Here is a 25861-nt window from a genome sequence, read left to right on the forward strand (position 1 = left end):
TCACGTTGTTTTCTTCAATTGATAATAACGGAAATAAAAAAAGTCAAACACCAGTGTCACAATAGACGACAAAAACATAAATTCAAAAATATCGAAGGAGATTGCGAAAATTTTTAAAGGCAGATTCATATATATTTGTTCGTTTTAGTCTCCTTGTCACGTGTCCAACGTCTATCCTAGCAAGAAATTGCGCGTCGTGAGCGCTTACCATCTCGCGAAAAGAAGAGCGGTGGTAAGTAATAATATCTTAACGTAGATCAGAAGAGAGTCACAGTTTCATTTGGGAAAAAGCAATTCACTTAAATCGCCGCGAGGTTAAGACCAAGCAAGATAAAAAGACTCTTTTTTAAAATTCATGTAAATTTTTACATCCATATCTCTTTCAAATTAATTAAATGTGTTTTGAGGATAAAGATTAAAAAAGTATTCTTATTACGCATGAAGAATGATAAGACAATTCACACGAAAATCATTAAATAATATATATGTATATCAGTATCTTTTTTTTATATTGATTAAAATGATAAAGTAATTTTTTATCTATTCTGAAGATTGTAAAAGATATCGCAGTTGAATAAATTGTTTCTTTAACTATTATTAATGAATATACAATAATGTCATTTGGAATGGACGGATAAATTTAAAAAGAGAAAGGAATAATTTCCACATAAAACAAGGAACACTTGAATATTTTTTCAAGTAATATGATTTCTGAGATCATTATTGTCTCTAAAACCAGAAAAATTCACGAAGATGCGAGATAATCAAATCTAAAATTACTCATTGATTCTCAAGAAATCTGTAATTACGTGAATGTCCGAATTAAATTTAAAATAAGAGATCGCTTCAACGAGAATAGCGGGTTTTATTTCCAACGAGGCCGCACATTTCGACGGATACAAAAGGCAGGAGAGGCTGCAAACAACAAGAACAGGATCTACGTGCATGCGCTTCGGATCTGGATGCATCCAGACGGGGAAAGATTGGAGCGCCATCCCCTGTCCCCTCGCTGCCAATTAACAATGGCAAGTGCCGAGAGACGACCTTTCCACTCTACTAAAATTTGCTCTAAATTTAACTGCAGTACGCTTTAGTCGTACAAAGGCATTCCGACCTGCTCGACGCCCGCGAAAACGGCTCTCGGTATATCTACGTATTCGCAAATTGGTTCACCTAACTGAACGAGACTATTTTGCCGGATCGCGACTAATTCGACACGCGTGATAAATGGAGGAACGTAAAAAGGAAAAATTTCCAGGAAAAACTCAGGACGATTGATTCGACACGTTTATATTCGGTGCGTTTCTTTAAAATATCCAATTTTAAAGAAAATTTAAAATAACTTTTATTTCAGTATTACTTGTAATATTCGTCATTATAAATAAAATAAGAGGAAAAAGCGTTAAATCTTATAATTTAGATTGAAAGATGCTTATTTATAAATTCTGTATCGAATAATAATCATTATTTGATGATTATTTTATTACGGTTTGAAGATGGTGTCACATCAACTCGCAATTCTCTCTCTCTCTCTCTCTCTCTTAGATTATTAGTATTCATTTAATATCATAATCTTTTAATTTAATGAAGTACATAATGAACAGATGATAAGAAAATTATCATAGTGACGTAAACCATCACATTTGGATATCGATCTTGGTTAAGCCGTCATGGTATTCTCTTGCGGTCAGTTGTCCAGCATCCTGTCAACATACGTAATAGCGTAGCTAAAGCTCGGTGACGAAATTCGACGCTCGTCGCTTAAAGCGTTCAGTTACAACGTGACTGGTGAAATTCCGAGAGACAGAGCTTAGAATTTACGTGAGCAAAATTCGAAAATGATACAATGTCTCTGATGTCCGATTTAAATTGAATGAATTCGGGAAGATTTAGGCTACGAAATGCTGCGCCAAAATTCAAATATTTATATTCTAGAAGCAAAATTTCAAGATTTCATACTTGAAAAAATTCACATTGTAACAAACAGATCTCCATACTTTCATGGTTCTGCGAAACTTATGTTTATACGACAAAGAGCTTCGATGAGTAATGACATTTCTCTCTTTTATAATTTCGCTAAATCTGAATAGCGCATTTATTAAAGTGTATTGTCAAAGTCTTTTTTCTATATATATATATATATAAAAAAAAAAGAAATAATACAGATCTGACCAGCAGTAAAAATGTTCGAAAATTCTATTTTTTTCTTCGTATTTTTCAGTACAATTTCGGATCGATGGCGCGCGCTTGTCACAAACGAAACTCTCGACATCAGACTGCGAGGAAAAAGATCACAAGCCGATCCGATCTCACAACTTTCATGATTTGTAAACGAGCGCGCGAATTGTTAGCTGTCACGAAATACGCAGAATTAATCGCGCGGTCAACCAGTCTACGAAACAAAGTCGAGAGATGTTAAAATCCATTCAAATATTTCGCATGTACGCCCGCCGTTATTATATCGTATTAATGAATCGGTACACGACGACGGATGATGATGCGAATGATGACCGGTATATACGGGTATGATTCGCAAATTATTATGCGGATCACATACGAATTGTGCGCGATATCCCTAACTTGTGCTATTCCCGTTGGGAATCACGTCGACGCGATGCTTCGAGCGTATAATTTCACCTCCATCTTTGGTTGACATTTGTCATCCAACGTCTAGAATTATTGAATCAGTGATCGTATGATTGCATCCACGTATTTTTTGTTGCGCGTCAAATTGCGCCGACAATAAAACTTACAAATAACAAACAATGCTCGGTAAAATCGCTTTTCAACGGCACATCAGCGCATTTCAAAGGTTTAAACTTCTATACAAATATTTGTGCGAAAGCCAAGTTATGAAAAATTAGAGCTTTTTTTTCGAAAACAATGTTGCTTTTTCATTTCTATTTTATATTCGGAGCTTTTGTTTGCATGTTGAAGCCCTAGCAATTTTATTCACGCTTTCCTCTTTCTTTCAACTTGCGACAGAAATTTATTAACGTATTTTTCAATGATAAAAGTATAAATGGTACGATGTATGCTTTAAGAAATGTCACGTTAAAGTTCCAATAGCGTATAAAAGAACATTTGTAAAAATATTGCAAAAATAATAATTTTATATACGTAAACTTTTGTAACATTTGATCTTTGTAGTTATAAAATATAGTCACACACAAAAAGAAAAACTAGACGATGGAATAATGTTTCGATGAACTTGATCTATAGAAAATAAACTCGAGTTTGCATTTTTATACACATGCGTAACTTTATCTGAAAGTTTCTTATAAAATAATTTTAATTATCTAACTTTTTTATACAGTTTTGAAATTTATACGTTAGTCTTTATCCCGAGTGATTCAGTATAGTGCTCTTGTAATTCACAACTGTTGCAAAGTGATTCTCCAGAGAATTAAATGACTTATTGCGAAGTTGTAGCGCTTTGTGCACTCCGCAATATTTCCCATTTGACAAACTTCGCTTGTGCGTCAAGTTTATACGTTACATATAGACAGGTCCCTCGATTTCCGAGCAACTCAAAATATGCATCGAAAGCTTGTTTATTTGCTTCTTCATAACACCATTCTGAATTTGCATTAAAGCGCAAAAGCAGTACCATTGACGGTAGTATACGTGTACGTGTATTCGTCGCATTTTTATTCAACTACTTTTCACATTGTATTTTTCTCGCTTTTCTTTCACACAAAAGCTCTCTTTGATCTACTTTAGTCGATGTTGCATTTTTATCTCTGCGCAAAGTTGCGAAGAAAATAATCAATGATTTTTTTTTTAACGTATAAGCACTGCGCATATTTAAGTATTTATATGATACAGCAATGCAAATTAAATATGTGAGAATTAAAACAAAAATATCATTTATAATTGAGAGATTGAGATGGGAATAGCTGTATAAAAATTGATTAAAAATTTTTTTTTTTTTTTTTTTTATGTAACTTTGAAATCATAGATTAACAATACTGCTTCGAAATGCAGTTTTTTTATTTCATTTTAAATGTGTGTTTAAAGAAAAATTGCGCAAGGGAAAAAGTTTCTGAAATGAACTAATAAAAATCGAAACTATAACAATAATTATTATATAACACGCATTATAAAATATATATGTGTTTTCAAAATTATTCTGTCCAAGTTCCACATATCTGATTAATATTGAAAGTGAGATACATATATGTATGTGTGTCAAAAATATTCTAAAAATACAACGAATAAAGTATCAACATTATTATCGTATTGTATATAAATCGTCTTCCAAGATATCTCTGTATCTCATTTTTCGCCTTCTACTATAAATCTGCGCCAAGTTTGATTAAAACTGGCGCGCACGCTAAGGTAATCCCGCAATTTCCGCGATTTATCCAAGTAGCCGGAATTGGTTTTACGTAATGCCACTCGTCAAAACTTTGTAAGCGCGGGCGAAGCATGAAGGAAAAATCATGCAATGGGGTGTATTTACAAGGGAAAATATGCGGCGAGAGCGAGTAAAAACGACGCGACTGGTAAAGTCGCGGCGTTGGGGACAATCGCTGACAAATTCAGCCATTTCAATGGCAGAGGTGAAAGTTGACGCCTGTAGATCAAACTAATGGACATCCATATCGCTTTGGATAAATCTCTCATTTTCGCGTTAAAATTACGCAGCGAGACGCGCGTAAAACTGTCATTTGGATTGTCACCGACAATCCCTCTCTTCTCTCTCGTATGACCTAAATAACAGCAGTTTTTATTTCTCTTTCCTTCTTTCTTCTTTGCGAGCTTTGAACTTCGACACAAGCTTGTTGTCTTCAGTTTATATATCGTTTACTTGAATCTCAAGATGATATATTAACGTACCTTGATTATATAATCAAGGTACGTTAATTAAAGTTCGTTGAAAGCTGTAAAGTTTCCGACAATTGAATTTTCTGCGAACATAATTAACTCATTACCGAATTAGAGATGTGAATTATTTTGTGAGACGCGTACATAAAGTACGCGAATAATTCAATTCAGGATGATTCAAAGTGCTCGTTATGGGAAAATAACGAAATATACCGCTTCATTACACTGATGAAATGCAGACACAAAGTTGATTATTTCATTATTGATTATACATATTGAAATATGTATTTTACACGCTCCCTTTCTCTCCATTAACCTGACATTCTCATCACATCCAAATTAAATTTGGATGTATGACATAATTAAGTACTAATTTATTATTTGAATTTATTACTCTTAATTAGCAGAAAATTAATATTTAAAAAGAAATAAGAATGCTTATTTGACTAGTTAACATTACGCATTAGCACTCTTATTTCGAGGAATTTTTTTAGCAAATAAAAAGATATACTAGAAATAATTGCTATTTTATTTAATTGTGCTCTTATTTAATATGAAATTATATATAGACATGACGTTGCAGCATTTTGATATTTAAATACTTTGCAAATCCATATGCATGTAATAACGCATTCTGATGTCGCGAAAGCGTTATTAAAATGCGTTACGCATTTTGCGTAAATGCGATAGACAGGTATAGATGATTTTTCGTGCAGCGCGCATTTTCCGCTGTGAAGCCTGTAAAATCGCTTTATCGAATAAGATTATGGCGCCGTGATTTTCACGGGTCTAATTCCCCTGTCGATTACAATCGAATCGTTCCGAGAGTAAAAACCGTAAGAGGATTAACATTGTATCTCAGCTGTTATTTAGATGGAACTGCGTGGCGAATAAATCGCATTGCGGGCGAAATCCGCGCAGCTAATCGCCGAAAGGCTCTGCGGAAGCTTCGATTGCTGTCATCGTTTTTGTCCTTTCTCAGACGACGTGAAAACTTGATTGATTGATTGACTAGGAAAAGGCGCCGTGTTTCTTTTTCGATTCCAGAGCGAAATGCAAAGAAATGAAATATCAGGACCCCCGTGTGCTTGGTCGTTTTTTTTTTCTTTTTTTTTTTTAACCAGAATTACGGAAATCCTATAGGGAGACGAGTAAAATAACCAACCAGTTACTTGCTTATGTAACATATATATTTAACATAGAAAGCAATAAGAAGCGTAAAAGCAATAACTTGCTACTGAATCTGCGCTTTCGCGATTTGATGTCGCGACACTATCGATATTCTCACAAGCCGAAATATAGAGTTCGTAGCTACGCAAAATATGTATTTTCCGAGATATACATATCTACTATCGTACATATATATACTTTCTTGGAGCCAATTTTTCACGTTGTATGTCTTCGTGTTAGTGCGACATCGCGTGCATTGCTAACTAACTTTCTTTTAAATCAACTTTATGAGAAAAAAAACAGAGAGAGAGACACATATCACACGCGATGAGCGAAATCTTGGGATATCGAAAAGTTGGTGGACCGCAAATACTTGCAACAAATCCTAACAGCATGGTTTGAAGAAAGTAATTGGCGTTCTTCGACACGTTGTTGCAATATTCGCGCACAACGCGGTGGCGAGAACTTCATAAAAATGTATGACGCGTCACACGTATCGCTCAAAAACCAACGTGTCGCGTTATTGGTGTTTCGGGACATAGCAGAAGTTTTAAATTGAGACATTGACAATTGAGATTGCAATACTAGTTTGTTAAAAAAAGCCGCCATTCGTTCAAATATTAATATTGGTATTGACTTTGTACTTTTATGAAGAGAAATGAATTTATAAATAATAAAATTTATATAATTTTTAAATTTTTAAATCTGTTTGTTTATTCCATAACGATTTTTTTTTTAAACACTCTAAAAACTGACATTTAAAAAGAATATGGGAAACAATAAAGTAGTTAGATTAATAAGTGAATACGGTAGAAGAAAATGAATTAGTGCAATTTAAAATTAATTAAATTGTGCGAAATAAATTATGTATTTATGTTGAAAAATTTAGAAACAACAATGCGCGAGTCATTTTGCATCCTAATTAAGTTGATATCAATTGTACCGATGCAAGTATAGTAATAATCTGCGAGTCAACACATGCTCGGATATGAAATTCAAAGTTTAGGCGGAGATCCCTTATCATGGACTGAAATTTAATCGATTCATTAATGTGTGACTCGCGTTTAACACTTAATTCGGTCCCTTGTTCCCGAAACTGTCTTATACTACGGTACACACGCGCGTACATTCTCATGCATATGTGCTAATAGTCGCGACAAGAGTGAAATTCTATTTCAGATTCTCCATTTCCGATATCACTGTTAGAGATTTATCAAGAAAGTTTCTGATACACCTGCATCCCTGGCGTGGCAAATCTTCACGCTATTCGCTTCTATGCACAACTTATACTTCCCTGAATAAATACGGAGATAACGTTCTGTACGGTGTACAGTTTTGTCTTCGCGTGCGTTTTTCCGCTATGAACAAACATTTGCGATACGTTGAATATTCATAGAATTGTAGGGAGAAGCGAGCTCTCAAAAAAAGATCTGATAGAACCGAAAAACGTTTTTTTTTTTTTTTTTTTTTTTTTAATATGTAAACAAAAATTCTGTTTTCTGATATTTCTTTGGTAAAGCAATCTATTTTAATATGACGCATTTGAGCTTCGAGTAAATTTACTTTCTTTGTTTCAACAATAGAATTTTATTTTGCCCTCTTTTTACCGAATAACGGCCGTCATTTCGGCATTTTATAAAGAGAACATATATCGTCAGAGATATATTATATTATTATATAATATATTATTACATATTTACATTAATGAGTTGAAGTTATTTTAGAAGCTTTGAAAGCCGAGTGCTACTGACAATGAAAAACTTCCATACAGTTCGTAATAATAACGAATATTGTACTAATTCATCCATTATAATGCAATGTCTGGTAACATTATTCAATACGAACATAGGATAAATCTTATGGAAGCTTCTGCGATATAATTTCCGGTTTGAAATTTCCTTAATTCAGTTTTGCTGATGCAATTTTCTGGCGGTTCTTTCATTCGCTTTTGCGTGTATCGAATTCGCGAATATCTAGCTACGTGCCTCGTTTTCAAGACAGAATTCTTTACTTTAGTATTTTTCCCGTAATCTAGAAAAATATTTGCGTCAACTCGAATGAGACGAATGTCAAAGCATCGGAAAGTGTATCGATAGATCTTTATGCAACTAGAAATCGAGAATAGAAACCGGAATAAAATTTTCACTTTTGTGTACTATCGTCGTGATTTTATGCAAAAGTGATACGATATATACTACTGATATGTAAACTTGTTAGAGATTTATCTCGCAAATAAAGCGTTAAATATAAGTAGCAGCAAAAATATTAGCAAATGAAGTTTTCCTCTTTCACGGGATAATCCCGTTTAATTTTATAATTGGTTAAAGCAAGCTCCCGAGGATTTCTCATCGCGCTGAGATCAAGGAATGTTTGTTAGAGAAAATTAAAAGCCGGCAATTATAAATACAATCAATATTCACCTAAGAAATATACGTTTGTTCGTAACAGATTTAACACAAAATAATAAACGCATTTCACACTGCGTTTGAATATTTAGCGATTAGATTAGATATGGAAAGAAAATGAGTTTTATGAAAGCTAGAGAAAAAGTGAAAAGAAAAAAGAGAGAGACTTTATAAATATTCTTAGAAAAGTTAGAAATCGTTAGAAAAAAATACTTATCGTACTCTCTTATCGCTATGTATTTTAATAGCTTTCATTTGTTGTTGCGGTTCTTGCGAAAATGGCTTGTGAAAATAGTTCTTTGACGGAAACCAAAATTATGCAAGCATATCACGTCAAAGTCCATTTTGGACAAGAGTGAGTTATGCGACTATGAATAAATTGTGCGAGAATGACAAGCGGTTAATCGCCAGTCGTACGTTTCTGTTATCGGCCTATCCCTTCTCGCGCGATCATATGCTCAACGAACTTGAAATTCTATCTCCTGCTTGAATCACGAGAGAGATTTGTCGGGGAAGTTTGCGATATCTTTACTCACTGATCATGAGTCGAACTTTGTCGCAATATTGCGCAGCCGGGAGCATCAAAATTCGATCTTTAGTCTAGACCGGATCCCCGCAGGGCGTTATCCGATAATACAAAAAGATAATGAATCTCGAACTCTCCCCAGTCTCCCTTAATAAACTTTCCACTTTTCGCACGCGCTGCCATGATATTTAATTTGACGATGTTTCGTCCGCTTTAATATCTGCCATGTAAATATTTCATACGAATGAAATTGCAATATTTGAAACGCGAGTCTTTTTTTCCACCTGAATAATAATGACAAAAATAAACAATAATGCTTTGCGTATTCCGGATATCGGAACGTTAATCTTCTGTTAAAACGAATCGAATGTATTTTACTGCACTTTGATGAAAAAAAAATATACAGGATAGCCAGCGTATCATGCAACAGAAATTATTTTTATGTGAGGATATTCAAAGCAGAGTATAAATTTGAAAAGATATTATTTTTCTGTATTCATTATTTTTGGTGGGCAGAAAAAAAGGAGAATTTGACCTAGCTTTTTAATTAAGCATACTCTTGTTTTCCGTCAAGATTTTTATTATTACGCAATTCTTTTTTTATGTAATAATAAATATTTTTTTTAATTAATTATAAAAAAAGAGAGGAATATATTTTTTCAGAATTTTTACCTAAATAAATCTAAACTTATAAAACAAAATAATTTTAATTAATAGATGGCATAAATTATCAGAACTAATATCGATTGATATATTAAGATTTATTTTAATTTAATAATTATCATAGAGTCATTGTAAATTATTATAAAAATTGCAATATTTTTTAACTATGTACATAACAAATTATTCACATTTAATTGTAGTTTTTCCAACAATTGTTCACGGCGTTAAATCACAATATGCTTTATTCGATTGATCTGACTTCCGCGAATTCGGGATCTAAGAACCTCTGTCTCAGGTGTGGCAGGACAGGTAAGCGAGGAAGTCTTTTTTCTTTTCTCTCAAGAAGTTTCAATTCCGATGATTAAACGCGAGCGTCGTTTGAACGGTGCTTGGTCTCGAGCGCCTCGTTCCCATTTTACGGATTTCTGTTTTTATTTCTTAGACAAAAACGCAATAAATCACACGGCGCACGAGGTGTTCTTGTTCTTGTTAGAAAATAAATAAACAACATACTGACGACTAAAGGGACAAGAAAGAAAACCTGAATGAAAAATGCAATCGATGTATGTACATATTATGGGGTCGAGATATGCTTGTTATATTTTTTATACAAAATAAATGCTCATTTTTATTTCATTTTACATCTCGTCACAAGCAAAAAATAATAAATTTCTTTCAAGTTGAAAGAAACTAGAGAAAACGGCCTTTCGAACGAATTACTAGAAATGGATTTATTAGTGAAAAAGTAAAAGGAATTATCTTATAAAAACTAAGGTTGTGTTTTGCAAGCTATATAATAAACAAACCATTTATATATGTCGTTCAAACTCATTACTTTATTAAATACCGCGATAGTATCAAAGGTTTGGTAAATAACTTTAATTAAAATATCGATTATCTTATTTTGCAAACCCGTGCTTTTGCGAAGCTATGTTGTATTTGCTTGATAATCAAGCTTTTCCCTCATGAGCGTCAGGGGAGAATTATGGTTCCGTACCGGTAGCTGCTAAATAATTATAGCAAGAAGCGCTCAATCTTTCAACATTGTCAGTGGAGTATATCAAGCGTCCGTGGAATATGTATACAGAAAAAACTATTACGGAGAAGAAAAATTGTTATAGCATACATACAAGGAATAAACTTGCATCGAGAGAATTAAGATATTATTTACTAACAATAGCAATATTTATTCTCCTTAGTAATATTTCTTGATATTTTCAAATGTTTTAAATTTAAAGATATGTATATATATATATATTGCACATTTTATTTATCTTTTTTTTTTCTTAAAAAGAAACTTTTTGCAAAACTTTTTGATTGAAAGATCTTTATTTAAAAGAAACACTGTTGCTATCATATAATTCTCGACATAAAACTATATTTTCTCACTTGTAATTATATTCCTCCGTCTATGTTTCAAGATTAATATTGTAAAATGATATAAAATAGTGCATAAAATATATTTCATCGGAATATCAAACGAAACTATAAATAAACTTGAGAAAAGTGTAAGAGACTTGATGCATATAGTGTCTCACTTTCTCTCTCTAATCGTATATAGCAGGTAGACGGACCAAAAATATTGAAGAAATAGTGAATTAATCATGAAAATGATTAGTTCTGATATTCTCTTTGTGATGCTTTTCTTCGAGGAGAAAAATGAGTCACTCGTTCGATCAAACGTGAAAAACTTGCGGGCGTTTTTGGCGGGTTTCCCATTCTCCGTTCTTTGCCGTAGGAAAATTTACCGTCGATTTCTCAAAGATGACGTAGCGCGGAGTAACGCTTCCGCAAGGTGCACGGAAAATTATTGTCTTTGCTCACGTATTGAGAATCTCTTTTTGTTCGTGAAAAGTCTTTTTCCACTGAAGATTTTGTTTCAAATCGCAGACGAGCCGACAGATTCACTCTCGGTAATTCGCGACGGGGAAGCTATACGCTTGTCGATGTTCACATGGCAAGCAGAAAAATTTTAGTATTGTTTTGCAGTTACTTTATTTCTGTAAAGAAGGATAAACGGATTCTTTTTTCAGAACGCTATCTCGCAGGAAATTATGCTTCTTCACCCAACACCCTTCAAAATATAACGATAGTCTGCAAAATGTGAAGCACAATCTCATGCAAGATTTGTTGAAAAAATTCATTGTGGAATACAATGCCATATTTCACGGTTAATTTATTTAGCTTTCAGCAAAATGACGTATATATTCGCGAAGGAATTTAGTTTTTGTGTTATTTTTATTAAATTTTCGAATGTTTTCTGTAGCAGTTTTTCATACATACTATATTAAATCTTTCTTTTTTTTAAGTTTTTAAAACAACAAATTTTTATATTTCGTGTGTTTAAAGTTTATAAGAGAGAGAAAAAAATATTATAGTATAGAGTAAAAAAATATTCTTAAAAATATATAATATATTCTAAAAGATATTATAACTCGACGTGAGATTTTTCGCATGTAATATCATAAATGTAAACAACTTAACAAGGTGACGAGGCCGCCCCTAAATGGTGCGCGCGCTACAATTAGGGACCGTAAAACCCGCGACGGGTTAAAGAAAGCGTAGAATTCATCTCTACGAACGAGGGCACGTCGTCTACCGTCTTGATTTTTTACGATCATTAATCCATCCTTGTATTTGCATTACAACATGTTGCCCGGGCATTCTCATTATTAGCAATAGATTGTGATGGAGACTTTCTTTTTTGCTCGAGAGGATATCGGGAAAAGCAAATGATACATATAATGTAATAATCGATGTTAGAAAATCTACGTTTTAACATAAAAGGAGTTAACCAGGAGTTTGAATGCTTTTATCTCAAAAATAAGTTCTCGAATAAAAATTATAAAACTAAATATTTTGCATGTAGTAAATTACTTCGCTTTTTCGTGAAGTAAATTTGGTGCTTATTAACTGGCTGCGGAATATTGTCTTGAAAGCACACAAGCTCGTTATAAGCATTAAGGTATATAGAGTGGGATTACATCCCCGGAACGAGAGAACAAATTTTTTAGACTTAAAAATCTTAAAAGTACGAACGTAATTTCGCATTTCACACATTGTTTCTTAAGCTGATATAAAAGGTTTAATTTAATAAGCAAAAAATTTACTTAATAACAAAAAGATTAATCTGTTATCTGTGTGTTATTTTATTATTATTATGTTATTTTGCTAGTATTGCACTAATTCCTACAATTTTTTTTATTGGTGTAAGTAACAGACACAGAAACAGATTAAAGAATTTAATGTTTTTATAGATCTCAGAGGTATGACCGTTAATCGATAAAACTACAAAGGAATGTGGCAGCAAAGAGCGAACGAATATAAGTGGAAAACAATTAATGCAATTGATCTTCTCCTCGCCATAAATAGTCTTTGACTTAAAATAAAAATAGATGATCAACAAAGAACGTACATCGCCTGTATGTACGAGATATATGAAATTTATATAGATACCATTTTTTTTTTTTTTTTTTTTACATCGCGTATGTATTCCGTATGTAATCGAACACGATACGATGTAACGGAACCGAACCTATTCAGTCCAATCATTCGGGTGTATAACCGTTAATTGAACATTGTTACGAATTGTGATATTTCGGGGATTTTTGTAAAAAGAAATGTGTGGAATCATATCGACTACATTGAATAGTGAGAAATTTCCTCTCGGGAAATCAACGATAATTGGAAGTAATTGAATCGAGTGTGCCTCGAGAAGAAAAAGATTTCTCGCCCCCGCGGTCTGTTTTTGAAGATTTAATTCGTCGTCGGTCATTAATTACAACACGTCGACTCGATCCGCCGCGTTATTTATAAAATTTTCACCGTGGTACGCGGAGCGTTAATTATCATATACAATATATATCTAGATAGCGAGAATAAATTTTTATTTCGTATATTTGATCATCCAAATTATTGCAAACGCGCACGATAACGCGTAAAAAGAGTCGACTAGTGTAAAATTTATGAATATTACTGATCAATGTAATTTTTTTTTCACTAGAACGCGCAGCTTTAATGACATCCGAGTACCAGAACGATCGATGGCGAACAGCGTCGATTTATATGCGTCACATCTCGAGAGAAAGAAAGAGAGACTTCGCGATTCCTCATGCAATTTATTTACGCTGAAAGTGGATTCAACAATCGCACGTAAATCGGATATTTCTCCGAACATATTATGTAAATCGGGCACGATTGCGATAATCTTACTTTTCTTATTTCTCTCTCGTTCCATGAAATAAGCTAAGCATTACACCGCTATAAAGCAGAGATACATATCGGAAAATAACGAGATAATAAGTCGCTATTCATCGCGCGTGTCTAGAAACATGAACGAAGAAAAATGTAACGTGTTTTTTTTTTTTACGATTTCTTATATATAATACACGTATTATTTTTCTTTGATATTTCGATACTTTACCTGCTCTCTATGAAAATTTATATGTATGCATATTAACGTATCAACGGATATAGTAGCAACGGGAAGGGTTTTGATTAATGATTCATAAAATGACAGATGAATCAAATCCTCACAGAGAGAAACTCATTAAATTTATATATGACATCAATTTAAATATAACCATTGAAAAATAGCAAGTTTAGTTTCAAATCTTTCACACGAAACTGTCATTATTACAATATTCGCATTAATATTCGTATACGACTTCTATTACTTGTAAACTCTTAAATATCTTGTATTAAATCGTATGTAATGAGAAAGAGAGAGATTTACTAGTGTTTAAAAAGAATTTCACTAATATATATGAACCGTACTTTTTATTCACATTTATTGTTAGTCGAGCAGTTTGAATTAATTTAGTTAGAGACATTTAGTTTCGTTGAGAGAGAAAAAAATATATATAAAACATTTAATTTCTTAAATGTAGTAAAATATGTATAAAATAGGAATACAAAATTACTATTCTCGAATAAACTTAATAAAACTTCACATAATAAGATTTTATACGATCTACACACAAAAAATAATTTACTCCAGAACACGCCATATACTAGTCGTAACGTTAAAGTTTTCACCTTCGCTAAAGTTTCGACTCGTGCAATTAAGTGTTTAGGAAATAGAGCAAGCAGGAGAATGTCTCACATCTTGCTCAATATTTCTTGTGGTCGGTCGTTAGGTGTGTGCGAAGTCATTAATTTTTTCATCTTCAATCGTCCGTATAGTATTTAATGAAAAAAAAGCCTAACACGTAAAAGAACTGCGTTGCGCAATTGCATGCTGTCTACGCTGTGATTCAAATTTATTCAAATATATGCTGACAAATGAATCATAAGCATAAACAGATGGAAAGATATAGCGAGAGGGAATGTTCATTCGTCAGAGTGATGGCAACACAGAAGAGCGATCGGTTAGAAAAGCTTGACTGCGTTACAAAGATAGGTAGGAAATGTATAAATCTCTATATAGTTGTGCACATAATAGCGTTTCCGAAGCTCTTCCGAAACGTCATTCCGAAATGTTGAATCCACCATGCCTGAGCGCAAAATGTTTATAAAACGACATGGTAGAGAATGACAGGTTTTAACTCACCAGCAGACATATTTAAATGGGCGGGTACCCGAGGGAAAGTCGATAATACCTTCATCACCGAAATTCTTCAATAGAAATGTATTCAGAAATGTAATAGAAAACTTTATTATGATATATCCCCTCTGACATAGTAATTATATTCTGTAGAATATAATTATTCGAAATACAATAGCTTCTCCGCGCGAAGTCCGAGATGTACAGCATGTTATTATTATAGTTCTCTCAAACATTAAATTAAAAACAAACAAACAATTCAAGCCGGCAGAAATAAATAGATAGAAACATTATGTAAATACATATCATTATATAAATACAAAAAGGATTTGTGTCGAAATACTATCTTTCTTAATTTTTAACTTTTAAATATAATTCTATTAATTTAATATAATAAAAATGTGTGTCATTAAGAGAGCAAGAATTTTCATCTATTCTTATATAAATCTTTTTTTATTAAATTTACATGGAAAAGGCGCGAGGCTTGTACCATTTTCAGAAAAATGAGATAGTTTTTATCGGATGAAGGTACCGACTCGTTAAGCTCCGGAATGACCTAAATTAACACCTCACGGGTGTAATTAAACCTTGAAATAAGAACGATTACTACGGCTGCTATCAATAACTAAGTTTGTCGTAAACATGACTAGTAAGTATTCATCTTACTAAGATCGTAAATGCGTTTAAGAGTACATTCGTACGTATCGCATTCGTTATCGTTATATCACGCATAAAACTGAAAGATGCATATACGACGCAAAGCACGCAACGCAAATCCGAAATGCAGAAAAAGTCTTGACGAAATTATCTCAGAATGAGTTCACCGTGTGCGTCACGCATCGCCTATCAATCAACTTACGATATTCCCTAAAATTTATAACGCGGATTCGTTTCGCCGTCTCATTACTTTCTAAAAGAAACATATATGTGCGAAAAAAAGTATCCTTTTTTTCACCGTAATATTCTTAAAGCACGACATCCTCGTAATATTTCGGTGGCAAAGGCAGTAAAAGGGATAGAAACGGGGTGACGCAATGTGCGAGGTACCGTCGGAAAAGCAAAGGGAAGACCCAGGGTATTCCCCGATCTCTCATTTCTCGCCGGAATCAACCGCGTATCGCGGTCGTTAACGAGAAAGCTACTCGTAAGGAGAAGCGGCTCGACACGGCGCGCCGGCCTATTCATCGAGCTGTTCCACTCACGCCTCGCGCGTTCCGTCGCGTCGTATTAAAGACCAACGCTGCCGTGAGGTCATCCATTATCGAGAGCCAAGAAACTTATTGCGGCCACAGGTTAAATCCCCAAGATTTTAACAGTTTTAGCGAAACTCGCTGACGCGACCGTGAAACGCCGATACGAAAGAAGGTAGTGGAAATAAAAACAGTGGGTCAAAAGATTACGTATATCTCGTTCCTCCTCGCACGACATGAACGCCTTTTCTCTGTTTTTATTTATTTATTTATTTTTTTTTTTTTTCAAGCACATGTAAAACACGTTGAGATGTTTATTATATGTATACATGTACTTATACAATATATATAAACAGGAAAATATATTATATTTGCTTTCTATTATTTTGCGTCTATACAACTTCCATTGTGTTAGAGTTATCATTATATTATTATATGATAGATATAAGGGATCTAGAGATTTAAGCGATAGTATTTTGAATCGCGATACAAGAAGCTAATCTACGAACTACTTAACGGACAAATTTGGAACGCGTATAAATTCATTGAAAAACGTATAAGAAGGTACGGTATAGGTCAGGATCGATTACGGTATTATCCAGTTTGCACTCGAATTCAGCGCATGGGAAACCGAAAGAGGAACGTGACAGCTTTGATCCAAATGGAGAGTTAGATCGGATATCAAGCTGTACCGGCGCATTTGGCATCACTGAATCTTTTATCGATACTCTTTCAAACTCGATTGTTCGCGAGAGTTCAAGAGAGTGTTTCTTTTTTAATACTGTTTCCAGTATTCACCAACGCAATGTCATATATTTGTCTTCTCGATATAACGATGTTTTAAATTGTGCTCTCTTTTATTTAAGATAACGAAACAATGATGTATCACGCATATTTTTCAAAGGAAGATAACAAACGATATTTTTTGTACCTCAATAAATTATATTCATTTTATCTGTGTGCATTCGTATGCTCTCATGCGTCATGATACAAGGCGTTCTCGCAGGGATACGAAATTTCGCACTTGATTCTATTTTCATGGAGGGCAACGGTATACTATCACGAACGGAATCCATCGCGCACTGAAATGCTCGATATAAAGTTTTAGACTCGCTCTTCTAAAATTTATTTTCTCGAAGTAAAAAAAATATATATATATATATATATACGTCGGAAACTTTTCCATACTCGCGCGCACACTCAGTCCTGCGCGTTTAGGACATGTATAGAATATATGTACGTGTGAAGAATGAATAATAACGTAGAATATTTGAAAAAAAATGTTGAATAAATTTAATTTCTTAGAGAGAGAAATTTTTTGATAAGAGATTTATGCTCGATATCTTTTTAGCTTTTAAAATCCTCGCGGGAAAGTCAAAAAATTTTAACATTTTTGCAATTGTAATTACAGGAATAAAAAAAAAAAAAAAAAGAATCTTTTTTTCCTTTTTCTCTAATTACCGATATACTTGTGCACATTTTCTTATTTATTTAATTTTCATGAATAATTCCAGAAGATGGAATTTGTACCCGAATTTGGTAGAAAGGCAAAATCGTAATATGTCCGTAATTTGCCTGCAAATCTCCGTGAGACAATTAATTATCCGACCTTCTTCTAATTCAATGAATTATCTATATGCTACCGATATAGGTGCCGAATTACCGCCCATACATACATTCATCCTTAATCCTCCTTTTGTTAAATGAGACCAGAAATAAATTGATGGTTGCGCATACCAAATTCCTATTCCTATTCCTTTGCGACTTTCTCTCAGAACATTCAGCCAACCAGCACAATAAACTCGCGGTAGGCCATTACGCGAGAGACAATATTCAAGCGTAGACGATGTAAAAGATATTACTGTCATGTCATGCCAAAGTATGGCGATTCTTCGTTTTGATGAAAAGCATAAGACATTCCTGTTTCCGCATTTTTCATCGATTCGTGCGACGCGTTTCACACATATAAGAAAACGTCGAAATTATTTGAAGAAACGAAAAGAAAAATGGCCAACATTTTGTGAAAGTTCAGTTTATTAAACTTTTTAAAAATCTCTATTTTAATTATATATATATAGATATATAAAAGCCTACAATTCTATAAAATTATATTATTTATAATATTATTCTCATATTGTTTGAACACAATATCATTATAATGCAACTGATCTTTCTATTATCGATTATTGCATTGATTGCACGAAATACTCATAAGAACTTTCAATGTATACGTGACTGAATTGAATGAAAAAGATATCTTTCTAGCCTGCACTTTGAAAATGATTTTTCTTTAGTTATCAACTTGACATTAATCTTCCAGCAAATATTTACATTACTATACGATAACAGAGAGCAAACATTTATATACTCTATAATATTGTATCTACGAAAACTATAACACTAATATTACTGCAGATTTTATCGCTATGTATATGTTTCTTTCGGAGGATTTTAGCCATTTCATTTTAGTCGTTTCTTTCTTTTCTCTCGCTTATTTGAATTTTTAATGAAATACTTCATACATTCAGGACGTGTCGCTGTTCACGAAAATATCGCAAACAGGATAGTCGTTGCATACACAGCGACTAATAAATTATTAATATAATGAATTATTTTAGCAGCCTCTACGCTTGCTTTGCAAATTATAGGAAAATAATAATAAACCGAACCTGTCCGGTGCATTCTAATCGACGACGAGCAAGATATCCGCTTATCCTTCGCTTCATGTAAACGACAATGGAGAAAGGAACGATAAAACCGATACTGTGCGGCGACATTTGTAAGGAGGGAAGGGCAATTAGGGGATGCAAATAATCGTCGACCCGAAAAAGAAATAAAGGAACACCTGTCCGATTTCCACGTGGATATTTTTTCTCATTTTATTTTGCGTTATCGCGCTCTTTGCGCTATCGTCTTAACACGTGTACGCAGCACACGAATCCTACTATGTTGCTGTTAATTGGCTTACGATCGATAACCACGCAATTCGAGTACTTAATCCCATTTAATCGCAAAGTACACTCGTGGCGTGACGTAAGGCGTATACGTGGACACGTTTGCACATTCATTAATTCTCCTGTCATCCTAATTCTTTGCATTAAATTTGTGCATCGATTTGGAGATATAAATCGAAAAATAATAAATACTGAAGTTTATCTTATTCTTTATCGCATAAAAACAAAGAAAATCTTTTAAACTTCTTTAAACACTTCCTAAAGAAATTTTAGCGACTGTAACATCCCATCGCAATTTATACAGCATAGAAAGTAGAACGTATCCGCTTTTATAGGATCTTGCGATATCTGCTTACGGTAATAGGTGGCAAGTGCCAATAGAGTGAAGATATCGGACGTATACGAAACGGTGCATGCCTCACCGTATGACCAGAATAAAACGGATTATATATTTATATCGGAAACTGTTAACTTTTGACCGTAAACGACCGTGTAAGAAAAATCCCATATTATCGTATCTCTTACATGTGTATACTCTAAAAATATATATGTATATTGATCATCTGTCACTGTCTGATACATACACGTCTTTTTATCCCTCTTTCATCGAATCAAAAATTGGATTACATCTCAAACACTAATAATAAGCTACGATGATTATAAGCAGCAAGCAATATAATTCCGTGAAACTGAACTACGTTTCGTTAATAAAATTAAAAAGTATTCGTTATTAGAGCGAGAGGTAAATAATTATCGTGGAAGCAATTGTTGTGAGAATAGAATAAAAGCGAGAAAAGATGAACTCACCAGTGTGTATACGTTGCTACAAATTAATTTACGTTGCGGTGGCCAATGTGATGTCCTTATTAACGTAGTTACCGTCCGAGTGGATGTGATGACTAGGACGAATAATGATACGAAACGCTTTCGTTCCAATGTGTTCAAACTGCTTTGAACTGAAATAAATATTACCATTACTAAATTTGAAAATGCAAGAGCTTTTATTAAGACGAATTTATTAAAGAAAGAAATAAGAAATATACACGACTTTTTAAAAAGAAGATTTATGCTTCAATAAAACGCAATTTTAATTTATTTTTTTATAGCTACATATTTTTGTACAATCTATGTGAAAATAAAATAATGTGATAAAAAAAAAAAATATATATATATATATAAACGAAATGAGAGAGAGAAATCGTCTCCTAATAAAATTTTTTCTGTTGACTATATAATATAAAGTTAAGAAAAAAAAAAATAGATTCAAATTACATTTTTTTAATAAATTAAATTAAAATATTTTTTTAATAAATTAAATTACATTTAGTTTTTAAATAGAAACGTCGAGATCTCACCTGTTACTTTGTGTAATCGATTATTGTATGTATAAAGTTTTAAAATCTTCTCCACTTTTTCAATCGCGTAAGTATTATAATTCTCCTTCAGATAACAGAATGATATCGGTCCTTTATGCTTCATTTATCAATATGGCGCAAAATCTCATAATTACTTCTCAGGTAATACATCTTCTCGATCTTACTTTTATCGATCAATACGCCTTACATCGCATAAAGACCTGCTCGTCGATCATATTTTCGCTTTCTTTTATAGCAAACTATTTGCAAACATTAATCATCGGAGCTGGCTATTATTATTGCACAAAAGCCTGTTTGCTATTTCGATCTTGTGAAAAATAGTCTAAGAAATTCCTGATCATTCGTTCCTTCGATCTTTACATTACACTTGATCTTCCCAATGTACCATACTTCCCTCATGAGTACGCGAGTTCATTGACATCCCGGCCACTGCCCGCGATTGTCTTTTCTCTCGACTCTCGTCTCGTCCCACCGATTTGGATCCACTTGCTCTTCGATCTGTCAAACTCTGACTGTTAAATTTTCGATTCTTTTTTCGCAAAATTCGAAATCCGCGGAGGACCCATCACCCATCAACTTCCCTTCCCCTCACTGCGTGATTTTGATCCAAAAATCCTCCACATTCCATCTGCAACGTCTTGATCACGCGAACAGCAAAAGTTAATTAAAATCACTAATTTGATCTCTCCGATAATCACGATATCCCGATATCACAGTCAAAATCTTCTTCTAACGAACTCTCTTGGTCGATCTCTTCGATCTTTCTTATTCAATCATCGAATCCGTCGATCTTATAAAACGGACGAAAACTTCCCGATCGATGTGTGGCGGATCGATTATCGCGGCGGACCTTTACGCAAATCTCACGCACGCAGGATCCAGCGTGATCGAGAGTACGCGACGCGTAACGTACATATGCGCCGAGACGATGATCCAGAAAGGATCTAGCGCGAAACACCGGCCGGTCTCGGAGCACCTCGTGGAGGTGCTGATGACTTGTGGCTCGTGTCGCCCGCGACACACACGGTGTGGGTGGAGTGCGCCCGTCGCCGCCGGCTGGCCAGGTCGGCGACCGTCGTGTTTCACGTCCTGGCGAATGGCTTGTACCGGCGGCGCGCTCGCGACTGGGATCCTGGATTTCGGATGAGAGCTCGCTCTCAAGAATCAAGCACGCAGGCGCCGTGGTCTGGACATCTCTCTTCTTCCTGACGCGCCGGCTCGCCTCGTTTCTCTCTGTCTTCCTTACTCACTGCCTGCCGGTGCTCGCCTGCTCCTGCTTACTTGCCGGGTGGCTGATACCGGAGTAACCTACCCCTGTCTGTACCTACCCCTGCCTGCCTGGTTACCTGCCTACCTTCCCCGTCTTTGACCCTGCCCTCTCTTCCCCGCCTGTCCCGATGTGTCTCAGAAAAGACGCGCGTGCTATAAATAATTACTACGATGACGTGACGTCGACGATACGCCAGCGTAATTGCTCTTGCTTCCTGACGTAGTCTTCTTTTAATGACGTTGAGATGCGTCCACGCGATGCATCCATAATAAATGCATCAAGCTAATCGCGTCAACCTGGTCGATCAGCCCTAAAGCGATTTAAGCGAGAGAGATTACGCGATTCATAGAGAACGATCGCGAAAGTGTATAATAAATCTTTAAATGTTTTACAGTACTCTTATTTAATCTGCTTCTTTCTTGAAAAAAAAAGTCTCGACGATATTAATCTCATTTAGTTGTAGTCAACCTGAAATTGCTGATCAAGCAAATATATTTCGCTGACATTTTACATATTATTATTCTACCTTATAAAAAATATCATTATACGTTAACTGTCATCCGTCAGGATCAACACGCAAACAGTTTCTCTCTATGATTTTTGTTCCTGCTCGCGCGACTATGTAAACCCTGTTAAGGGTGGTCTCGTCATTCTACTTGTCTAGCCTTTTGCTCGTACGTGCCTCATGTATTTTTGCCTCGAGCCTGCGCTATCTACCCACACATTGACATTTATACTCCAGTTCACCTAGGCTGCCTGGCGTAGTTCGAAACTTTTTATTTGCGTACAATGAAAATTTTAATCCGGCTTTAATTTGGAGAAGCTTCACGTGAATAACTTTTATGAAAAAATACCATCTCGCTTTGAGAAATATTATAGTCATACAGTAATGACGCAAATAATTATACTAATAGCATTCTAATAGAGAATTTTCAATACGCGATTACGTATGCATATTATTAGATTTGCAAGAACATTGTACAGGTCGCTCGGGAATCTACGTTAAACTAGCTAAATCCCGAGATCATATGTATATTCAAGGGACAGCTTATAGCGATATACATAATGTTCATACTAAATATAACTTCCGAATTAATTATTACTATTGAAGTTATAAAGAACAATTACATTAACTTAATGGTATGCAGAATTGATATGATTTTTTTCACTTTCTTAATATAAAAATCTACCAGATTAAAAGGCACACTTAATCAAAGCGACATCAATATGAAAACGTATATAACGGAATCGGCTAGTAAATTCTAAAATTTAAACTTCTCTATATCTTGTTACACGTTGACAGCACGCGTATGTTACAAGTCGAGCGATACAATTTACGCGAATGAAAGCGAGACGAAACAAACAATCGACGCATATGAATATATAATACATATTATCATATTCAGCGTATATATGATCTTGTGTACCTGAATGTTTGCGTTCTCTTAACGCATTAACAATGTACAATATGTTAATATATTTTTGTTACACAGCTTCAACGACATGTGCAGCTTGACGTGCACTTATCGGTCGCTTGTATCGGTTCGCCTACGCACTGTATATAGCGACCACTATGGCATATGTATTTTCTATGTGACATTTACGACCTTTGCGTCGTGATACCCCTCACAACATCCGGGCAAACGCATTCATGTTCCTGTTGCTTTCAACTCGATTGCGTACGGAATTATATGTTGCGTTCAATGCGACTAATCTTCCATAAACGAGGCTGAATCCTTTTGATTGTTAACATCAGCCAATTAGCTTATGCCTTAGTTCTTGTCCCTAATGTCGTACGTAATCGAATATGATTTTCCCATTAGAATTAAAAATAGCAATGTATGGTTAACTAATTATGTGTATATATATAAAATTATTATTATTAATTATCACCATTAATATTAAATTAAATTTTTGTTGAATGCCCACTCTCTCTCTCTCTCTCTCTCTCTCTCTCTCTCTCTCTCTCGGATATGTTGTTATCATTTTAATCGAGAAATATTTATTAAATATACTATTTATTTTGTGTATTATATTATTACAACATATTAATGTTATTATATTTCTACTTGTACGAAGTTTGATGTTATATATATATATATATATACTTTTGCTGGATCTTACTTTTTCAAAATTTTATTCTGTCTAGCTTTTTCCAACACTAAACATAATTTTTTTCACTCGATTGATTTTAGCGATCAATGTGTGAGGGATCCTTTTTTAATATTTCTTTTCTCTCGCGTGAAAACGAAATTTTCTAAGCAATTTTATTTCTTGTTTTCTCTTCTTGTATCTTCTAAATCTTGTGCGTTTTAGAAATAATTCAATAGAATATTGATCCGATCGAGGAACATTATCCGCGTGTACAGACGGGGCACAATATGTATGCATAAATCTTCCGCGTATTTACGTTATACAAAATTTTATACATTTTTCAATACGCGCGTATAATGTTTAGTCGCAAACGGGATTTACCTATGGAATGTCACATTTTACGTCAAGATCATAATACTGGCTCATGTCGCGCATAGCTAAGAACATGTTCCTGCGTCTTTTCATATTCCATTCGGAGAAACGTTGCAATAAATGTCAGAAACTGCAAGCGTGCAATACCAAGTTTAGACCGAGCGTAAACAGGTCGTGCAATTAGACAGACGGATTAGCTTGGCGGCTATCCATGTCCATCTCTTTCACGTGAGAGAGAAGTTACATTCCATAACGAATGCACATACCGCATTCGCGCGAGATGACACGTTCGCGAAAATTACCGAAACAGGGGACTGCATTTTCCGTCACATAAACATTGTAATATCGCAAGTGACAGATTCAGTTTGTCAAGTTTTCCGTGCGAAGGTAAAATTTTTATAACCGAGCGATAACAAAAAAAAAAAAAAAAAAAAAAAAAATTTATGTATTGTTATATAATATTTCTTACGTACGCGAGATTATATTTATTACGAATATTTGCGACATTTTTATAATTTTAATTATAAATAAGTTTTTCCAAAGGCACGCATCTATAATAATGAACATTCTCTGTTGATACGAATTTAAAAAAAACCATGCGCGAAGCGGCATTTATTGTATAATCGTACGGAAAAAAAAATTTTCGCTACCACAGTTAATCATGGTTTGTAAAATAAATTTCTAAACTGCAGCAAAACGGTTTGCTGTTAAAATTTTATATCGACCAACACGTTACAAATGCCACGAAAAAAAAAGAGAAAGAGCGTTCAACAGTGAAATATGCGTATATTATTTCACAACAATGTTTCATGGGGCAGATTTACATATCACATATAAACAGATTTTTTTTTTAATGTTACGTTTTGTATAAACGAGAAACTCTTAATCTTTTAACATTATGCGCGGTACGTAATTTGAGAGAATGTGAGATACAAAAAAAGTATTTCTTTCTCTCTCTCTTCCCCTCTCTCTCTCTCTCTCTCTCTCTCTCTCTGTTTTTGTTTTATATTTTTAGTATGATATCCAATTAATTTTATATAATTTTTATAATTATATGTTTGGAAAAAGTACTTCAAAGTACATATATGTTGTATATCGGCGTAAGTTAGAGTATAGTGCATCCTTATTAAACATGTACAAGATTACGTGTGCTCGAACTTCATCAATATAGATCCCAAGCAAGGAAAAATGCTGTTTGTTCTCTTATGGAGAGAGTATCTACGAATAAGAAAAGGAATTACGGTAAAAATTGAATTTGTTCACAAAAAGACTTCTTTTTATAAACACATTCACAATTGTGCACGTTTTTGGTTAATCATTTTAAAAAATTCTGCATTTTCCATTTAGATGCTCCGGATAATAACAGAATTGATTGATCAAAATTATCTAATGCATTTCAGAAACTGGAATTTTTTGAAAGGGATTAGGATGTTTCTATAGATATTCTTCGATACATATCGTTATTA

General features: G+C 34.0%; 1 protein-coding gene across 2 annotated transcripts in view; it reads right to left on the minus strand.

Annotated features, from left to right (window-relative positions):
* Positions 1-21556, minus strand: part of LOC138935399 (uncharacterized) — a 45414-nt gene extending 23858 nt beyond the window's left edge. For both annotated transcript variants that reach the window (XM_070299940.1, XM_070299939.1), the window contains exons 1-2: positions 20639-21556; positions 20091-20239 (exon numbers count right to left, since the gene is read on the minus strand). The gene's annotated coding sequence lies outside the window, so the exon portion shown is untranslated. The remainder of the gene's footprint in view (positions 1-20090; positions 20240-20638) is intronic.
* Positions 21557-25861: the final 4305 nt, after the last annotated feature.

The sequence above is a fragment of the Polyergus mexicanus genome, unplaced genomic scaffold, assembly GCF_030449975.1.
Source record: "Polyergus mexicanus isolate NDT 795.1 unplaced genomic scaffold, iyPolMexi1.0 SCAF_8, whole genome shotgun sequence".
NCBI lineage: Eukaryota > Metazoa > Arthropoda > Insecta > Hymenoptera > Formicidae > Polyergus > Polyergus mexicanus.